Genomic DNA, 8,361 nt, shown 5'->3' on the forward strand with positions numbered 1-8,361 from the left:
GAAGATAAAGTAAAGAAACAATAAATGCCATCTCAAGAAGCTATAAATCCAAATTCACTGAATTTAAACATCATAATTGCACCAAACTTAAAGCTCTAAGGCAACGGACTTAGAAAAACCAACCTTACCTTGAAAAGTATTATTGCTTTAAAGTTGGTAGCAATAAGTAACTGCCTTTTCCCTTCACTTTCTTCCTTCCTCTACCTATCTCTGGTCCATTTCCATTTCCATATTACTTATGTATCATTTGATAAAGGAAGAATTGGTGAAAAAGAGAAGAGCTTCACTTTATCTGCCTGCCTTTACATAAAGAGGATTTGTTTTGTTCTCATGAAGGTTTACTTGGTCAACGTTAAACCCCTGTGGACAGAAACATTTTCTACCAGTGAAAATCAGCGAATGATATTAAGATTCCATAAGGGTATTTTATTTTTAATCTCCAATGAATTTTTTCTATTGTTTCTTAAGTAACTATTCTAATTTTTTCCCTATAAACTAAAGGTAGACTGAGGATAGGGATGAATATGAGACTGAATTAAAAGCTTTTTTATATTCTTAAAGGAAACAGTCCATGTAAGTTCTATGTATTAAATAAAGACCTGGGTCACACAAAGGAAAACACCATATACCAATGTTGTTGGTATATACCAACACTGAGATGAGGTAACTATCGTTTAGGCAATACCTAGATGAGGTATCAAAATGATTTTTTTTAAAATAGCAAAATGGAACCAAGTGAATGGGGATGAATTTTCACAAGTTGTTCTCCTTAGCAAATCTTACTTGAAATGAGTAAACCAATTACTTTGGAGTATCCTATTGACTGCTAAGGGCATAGTGACACTTTGTTCATCAATTAGCCACCTAGGAAGAAAGCAAGTCATAGTTTGGTGAATATGCACTGAATATGTGAGCATGGAATCTACCAGAACTAAATTATTGACTGAGCAATTTCATATACCCAGATTATTGACACCACCCCCTTTTTTAATTTATAAGAGAAATTGAACTTTAGAACTCAGAAATACATTACTTTGTTTATCTAACAGTCTATATTCTTGTATAGCTTTATCTTCATAACGAATGTCTACTTCCCTTCTGCTGATAATATCAGATGGAACAAAGCCCAGGGAACAGCTGCTTTGTTTAAAACACCAGGCATCACTTCTTCTGTCTACTTTAGGTAGCAACCCTTTCATGAACTAAATTATGGATAAACTCATCAATACCTATCAGGAACTGAAACATAAGAAATAGTGCAATAACTCATCCTTTGGCTTAGGTTTGAAATAGATTGCTCTTCCTTCACTAACAATCATTTGAAAAGACTGGAAGGTATAAACACACTGCTTTAACCACATCCTGAGTGCTCAGCATGCGATATCTTTAGAAACAACAACATGTCACACTTGGAAAGCCCAGAAAAGAAAGCCAGGATCATATTTTGTTTACCACTAAAAATAACAAACCAGAACCAGCTCAAGACCTCACGCACAAGTATATCCATGAAACAGGAAAGCAGCCAGGGATATTGTCAAAGCTTTATCAACATTTCCAGCCAGTTGTTAAACCTTTGACTGGTCTCTGCAATTCAAACCGTACCTTGTAACACCTGGACGGCACTCTTACAGGCGTTCTATTGCAAACGTGACTGCCACCTTCCTGTACTAATTTTCCTCTTCATATCAGTGATGGTGGTGGTAGTGGGGGACCTACTACTAAGGATTAGAGCAGGGCAAAGACCAGCTTCTGGTAAAGTAAGAGCAAAAGAGCTGGATGGACTTACCTGTTTTCCCTGTATGAATGTTGAAATGGAACTTGAATGGAAATAAATCCTTCCCTCCTGCAGTTTCTTCCTTGTTTGTATTAAGAGAAATGACTCCTCTTGGTTTCCTGTGCCTGCAACCTAGGAAATGTAGCCACCTTGCTCACACGCAGGCTTGAAGATGTGATCACCGGCTCTCATCTTGCTAACACACACTCTCTCCTTTCCAGGAGCTCACCAGTGTTGCTTTGAATCCTGCCAGGTCTAGACTGAGAGGAAACTATTTCTCTACCCTCTTGAGTCCCAGGACCCTAGGAAAGAACTTGGTTGGCTGGTTTCTCACTGACTAGGGTGCTGCCACAGCTCCCTTCTGCCATCTATGCCCAACAAAAAGTTAAAGAGAGAAGCGTGAGAGGGCAAAGGAGGCATGCTTTTGTAAGCCAAAGGGACTCAGCTGAAACTAGCAACCCTCCTCAGGGGCTGATGGGCGTGTGTGCGTGTGTGTCTGTGCCCGCACGCGTCCTTTTTCTTCCCCCTAAGGACGGAATCCTGTCTCCACTCTCAGTTCAGCTCAGGTCTTTCCCTGTCCCCGTGTTCTTGATTCTGAATAGTTCCTCTGATGCACCGCCATGCATAAAATGGATGATTTGCAAGCTTCTTTGCTTCACCTAATTCCGTGGATAATTTGATATCCAGATTCTGCCCGAGCCAAGGAATCTTTTCTTTATAGAAAGTGATTGACCTCCAATGACCAAAGGAGTCAGTGCCGGTCGCTGGGGCTGCAGAACTGGGAGGAGGCTGCACCCTCGGCGCCTGGGCTCTGGCCTTGGTGCTGAATCCGGAACCCGCTCGGTAACCACCACCTCGGCGCTACCCCCACCCCCACCTCGGCAACTTTCGGGAGGTTTGAGGGGCACCCGGTCAGCTCTGGGCGCCCTCTTGAGCGTCGCCGTCAGGGAGTTGGGCACAGCCAATGCCCTGGGACCCGCCACAGGGCACGCGGCTGGCTTATTCCTTTGCCTGGAGCCGGGAAAGTTTTGTCCAATTTTTTTTCCCCTGTAACTGGAGCTGCCGTCTCCCCTCCCACCTGGGTCGCCATGGAGACTCGAGCTCTTTTTCTTTCTCCAGGCAAAATGGGCGAAGCTCAGTTAGCTCAGCCCTGACTGTAGCAAGCCCTTTTCCCTCCCTAAGCAGTTCCTGGGCATCACCATTTTTCGCTTTTTTCAGCAAAAGAAAGGCAGGCAGGGAACGGGGCTGGCGGGGATGTGGCATTGCCCCCTGTACTGTGGGGCTCCCGGAGATCGGAAGACTTTGGATGACAGCAGTTGGGAAACGCTCTAAACGCATAATACATCTCCAACTCCCAAACACTGGAGTTGTGGGGTTTTTTCCCCCCTTCCTTTTTTTGGGGGGTGGAGGCGGAATTCTTTGGAAAATTCTGGTATTTTGTTTCTCCACTAACCTCATCCTATCTCTGTGGTTGTTTCTATTAAGATATGTTTTCCCCTGAGAATCTCTCTATATTGCACCTAGTACAACAGATGTACCTGTGGATCCACCGGGCTTTTATTGGGTTTTGGGAATACTGATGTTATTACACTTAAAAAACGAATCCAAGAGTAATGTCTTGATGAAAATGAAAGTATATCCACAGGGAAGCAAATATCCACAGTCACCCAGTCCTCTAAATGGCACACACATCTCGTTTTATCTAAAGCGTTTCCCCCCACCTTCCAGTTACAAAATAATTCAGTTTACTCCTAGGGAGATCTTCCTATTCACTGTTTTCAGTCATCATATCACATCTTCGGTTTTACGGATAGAGAACAGTTAGGAGTTACAGTATCCTGTTTCCCATTCTCCGCATGTTTCTCCCCACCCTCACTTTTCCTCCCTCTCCTGTTGTCTCTCTCCTCTCCATGCAAAGCAGAACAGGGAGACAGCCTTCCACAAAGACAATGGGCTTTTCCGAACTGTAAATGACTACACCACATGCCGCCCCTGCCAGTTAATCAGCGCATTTCGCCTTTGCCAGCGGATGTTGAAATGATGTCTGCAATAACTGACTGGGTCTCTGCGAGCCCAGGGATGCAGACCCCTCCTCCCCCCGCCCCCCGTGCGAGTTTCAGTCGCTAATGAAAACCATATGAAACAGATTCCCCTTCGGTTATGTAACCGGCTTCTCCCTCGCCTTTCCGCTGACTTGGGCACAATGTTTCTCAGGAGAGTGGAGATGCCTGCGGCGACGACGGAGCTGGGGAAGGGGACCCGGGGACCCGAGGGCGCGGAACGCCTCGCCAGGTGGACGCCGGCTCCTCGCCCGCGAGCATCTCAGCGCACCGCTTACCTGGCTGCGGACGGGGTGGCTTCACTCAATCATGATCTCCTCTCTTGAAACGGAGCAAGACTGAACAATTCGCTACACGACGGATGGCGAGGGAAGGAAATGTAAAAAAGAAAAGGAAAAAGAAAAAAAAAAAAACTGGAATCAGATGGGCAAATTTCACATCAGCCCGGAGAGGCTGTTAGGAGACTCCATTCTGCTCGCCGCGGCTTCGGCTCCCGGTCCGGCTTCCCGGCGCCCGCGGGTCTCCACCCCTCCGCCCGCCCAGCCTCTCCAGCCAGGTGCGGCCGTCTCCGGACTGGCTCCCTCCGGCCGAGCGCGGAGAGCAGGGCTGGGCGCCGGGGCCAAAGGAGGGGCGGAGGGGCGCGCGTCTGGGCAGGGACGGGGGAGGGAGACTGGGTGGAAGGAAGCGGGGAAAGGCAAGAGAAAAATAAAATCCCCGGTTAGGAGAAAAGTGATGGACCACGCAGGGAGACGTCATGAAATCCGCAGATTCAATGAACGCTACTCAATTCCAGCCGACTGGCTGAGCCCGGCTGGCAGCGCACGAAGCGACGCGGCTCCGGGATAAAAGCGAGCGCAGCGCCGCGCGCTGGGGAAAAGGCCGCACAGCGCCGGCGCGGGCCGGGAGGAAGGGGCGGGGGCGGGCGGGACGGAGCCACAGACCCAGAGACGCCCACCCCGCCGCCCAGGCCCGCCAGCGTCTCGGCGCGCCGAGGACAGGGCCTGGTGGGGCGGGCTGGGCACAAAGCAGCGAGCAACCCTCGCCACTCCAACACGACACTGGAACGTGGGTGCTCCATGCTGGGGGACCCCCGAGCCCCCAGTCCCCACCTTCCTCCCCGTGCCACTAAGTGTAAGTTATTCCTGGAGAAACGCCCGGAAAGCAGGAAGGAGCCGAAGCTTGTAGAGCAGTTTTGTCTGCTGGTTGTAGGGGCTCGGCTTTTAGGATTCTGTGAGATGAGGAAACAGAGGCTCTGGGCACTGCCTCCCACGGGGCTGAAATCCGGGAGAGGCAGCCCTGGCGTGGGAGCCGGAGCCCGCGCGGCCCGGAGGGGGCGCAGCGAGCAGCCGGGGCGGAGGGGAGGGGCCGCATCCCTGGGCTTTGCGGGTGCCTGGTGGCTCCCCAGCCCGCTGCCCCATGCAGTCCGTTCTGTCCTGTCCACCGCGACTGGGACCTGGTCCCGGCTGCTGCCTCATCACCACCCCCCTACTATGGTGTCTCTGGGGTCACTGGAGACAAAGAATGGCCTTTTCCAGGAATGACCCAGGCTGCCTTCAAAGCTGGGTTTATTAGGATAAACCCTTTAAACAAACGCCGACTCCCCTTTTTGAATCTAACTTGCTTTGTGCTGTCATTCCAGGGGCCCCTCATGGTGCTCCGCTCTTGCAGCCCCTCTTTTTCTTACATCACAAACAGTAGTTCTACATTTCCAAAGCCTTCCCATAAATTGCTTCTACCTGTGAACAGAACTCTCTTTCATGCTTTCTTTTTCCTAGGGATGAATGGATTGACAAATTTTAAGAGCAGTGAATACCATTGGCTAGTAATTTTATAATGGCCCTTTCCATAACTGGCTATTCTTGTGCTGCTTTGTAAAGTGACTTTCCTTCCACAAGGCACAGAGTCTCTACCTCAAAGAAGGTGACCTTATTTTAGAGAGAAGGCTTATGAAAACATCTTTTTTCCCAAGATTATTTTATTCTACATACATACGTTTTAGTTACCTAGCAATTCAGGCCCCTAAGAATGCTGTCCGCCCTCTGAAGATGACTGTAATACGGAGAGGTATTGCGTCAATTTGCATCCAAAGCCATGTACAAGTCAACTGTACACACAACCTGTGAGCTTGTATTTGCTGTTGATTTTCCCTAAGAGGTTGTAATCTGACTTGCTGTTACTTTTGAGTCACATATCCCACATACAGAAGATATTACTATGTGTAATATGTGTAGTATGTGTAATACATGCTTCACAGTGCCTGCTGGATCTAGTGACAGTGTTAGAAAGAAAGAACAACTCAACCAAACAATCCCTGAGAGAACAGGAATACAAATGCAGGACTTTGGTGGACACAGCCTTAGAACATTAATAGAACAACTCCTATTGACTATAGTTGTGTAAAGTGCATTCTATTTCATCTGTGAAGCTGCTGTGGTTAGGCCTGCTAATTTTGGTGATATATACTTTTACTAGTAGAATGATTTCACAAAGTATCTTTCTTACAAGACATTAGACTAAATAAGAAAGTCAAGAGTTGGAGGTAACCTATTCGTCTCCTTCAAATACTTTGGAAGCTCCCCTAACTTGAAACAGCTTCCAGGGTGATGTGGGCAATAGCACTGTGTGAGTAGCCTAAGAACATGTGTTGAATGAGATGGATCCCATTAGCATGGCCTGGGATTTGATTGACACTAGAGACAAGAGCAATTGGCTTAACTGAATTCATTATTCCCTAGAGTTCAGACAAGCGCTCTGCATGGGAGTAACTAAGAGGCTGCAGCCACATCTGAAAATCAAGCAAATTGTGCTTCAGAGCTGCAAATTGTGGCTTCTCTGAGCTCCTGAGAGACCCGTCTCTCAAACTACATTGTGTTTAGCACATCTGAAATCTCACTTATATATCTATTTTATGATTTCAGGTGAAGGCAAGGCCTGGGGTTGGAGATCTTTCAGGGTAAATCAGTGCTCCAAAGCTCACATAGTGACTTTTATAATTGATTGATTATGTCATACAGATGAGGCTGGTTTGTCTCCCTCATATAAAGATGTAATGGAGACTTATTAGCTAGTAAAATTAACAAAGTGAATTATCTTGAGAGGGTGTCATTCGTTTTAGATGATCTTGTTTTTCTCCATCATTGATTGTGGCAATTTATAAACCATTCTCTTTTCTTGGCCCACGTGTAGATCTTGCCTTGCCTTGGACAGGCTGACACCAGAACTAAGATGGGTGGGAGTTTTCGGTCGATGGGCCAGCACTTGTGTTAGATTTGAGACCTTAGTTCTTGTGGGTCTAACTGTTAAAGAGACCTAGTTCTTCCGTTTTATTCCCCTGCCTGCTTTCTCCACAAAAACCCCACCACAGATAAACAACATATTTAAAATGCAGAGATGCGAATATAAATTTTTAAAAATTGATTTTGTCAATAAAAGGACATCTTAAAGAGTGTCAAGAGAGAAGTGTTAAGATTATTCTATTTCTACTTCCAATGCACTGAATGTGATATAGGAGCTAAGACGCAATTAGGCAGATACTAAGGGTATGGGAGTCCTCAGTAAGGCTTTTATTTTGAATTAAAAACAGCCCCAAATAATTTCCTAACAGAGCAGCCTGCACACTGGGAGCTTGCACAGGTGAATGTGGGCAGGAAGTAAGGACTAGAGATGGTCGAGATGGTGGTCCCTTCTCTCCTAGCCACATGTACTGTAAAGGAGCAGACAAGATGGTGATGCCAATCAACTGGAAAGCCCATTTGCATAAGAAGATTAGGGTAAGTCAACCAGCCTTCCCTGGTGCCTGATATAGATGTCATACCTGATTGAAGCAATCTGTGAGCCCTATGTAAATCAGACACTGCCTTCTCCAACCTATAAAATCTGCTGCGGTCCTCTGCCTTCCCCTTTTTCCGTGTGTCTCTCTGTCTCTCACAAGGGGCTGCTCTCCTCTCTCCTTTCTTCTATTAAATTTTCTGCTCCTTAACCCACCCATATGTGTCTGTGTCCTCAATTCTTTCTCCGTGCGTGACAGTGAACCCCAGGGTATATACCACAGACAGTGTAGCCCCTTCAAATGGATTTCATTCATGTCTCTTGTTTAGGGCATATCTGTACACAGTTGTTGGTATTTCTTTGATTATAAATTTGGAGATGTATTAAGAAATACATCTTAATTCTTAAGAAACATTTCTAGGTATAAAAAGTTGGGAATTTTTGCTAAGGATTGGATTTTAGAGGGGCTTTAGCTCTGAGGCATTTTAGGGCTGGTCTTTAGAACTTCAGGATAATGTCTAACAATTATTGAGTTATGCCTTTTTTCTTTGGTACACTTTTATTTCCTACACATTTTCCTTATTTTTGTCACAGTGGGTAGTTAGTCAGACATGAGCAGGGCAGGAGAGGGCCTTCCCCACCGGGCATGTCAGGAACCATCAGGTGATGGGCAGGCGGTTGCTAAAATGTCCCTCTAAAATAATAATTGGTCACAGCCGGCACCAGGAAAAGCAGTCTCCCAGTAGACAGAAACACCTG

The 8,361-nt window shown here is 46.5% G+C and overlaps 1 protein-coding gene across 1 annotated transcript in view; it reads right to left on the reverse strand.

Annotated features, from left to right (window-relative positions):
* KCNJ6 (potassium inwardly rectifying channel subfamily J member 6) overlaps positions 1–4,684 on the reverse strand; it is a 307,645-nt gene extending 302,961 nt beyond the window's left edge. Inside the window, exon 1 of the mRNA XM_002761414.6 lies at positions 4,113–4,684. The gene's annotated coding sequence lies outside the window, so the exon portion shown is untranslated. The remainder of the gene's footprint in view (positions 1–4,112) is intronic.
* Positions 4,685–8,361: the final 3,677 nt, after the last annotated feature.

This window comes from Callithrix jacchus, chromosome 21 (assembly GCF_049354715.1).
Source record: "Callithrix jacchus isolate 240 chromosome 21, calJac240_pri, whole genome shotgun sequence".
NCBI lineage: Eukaryota > Metazoa > Chordata > Mammalia > Primates > Cebidae > Callithrix > Callithrix jacchus.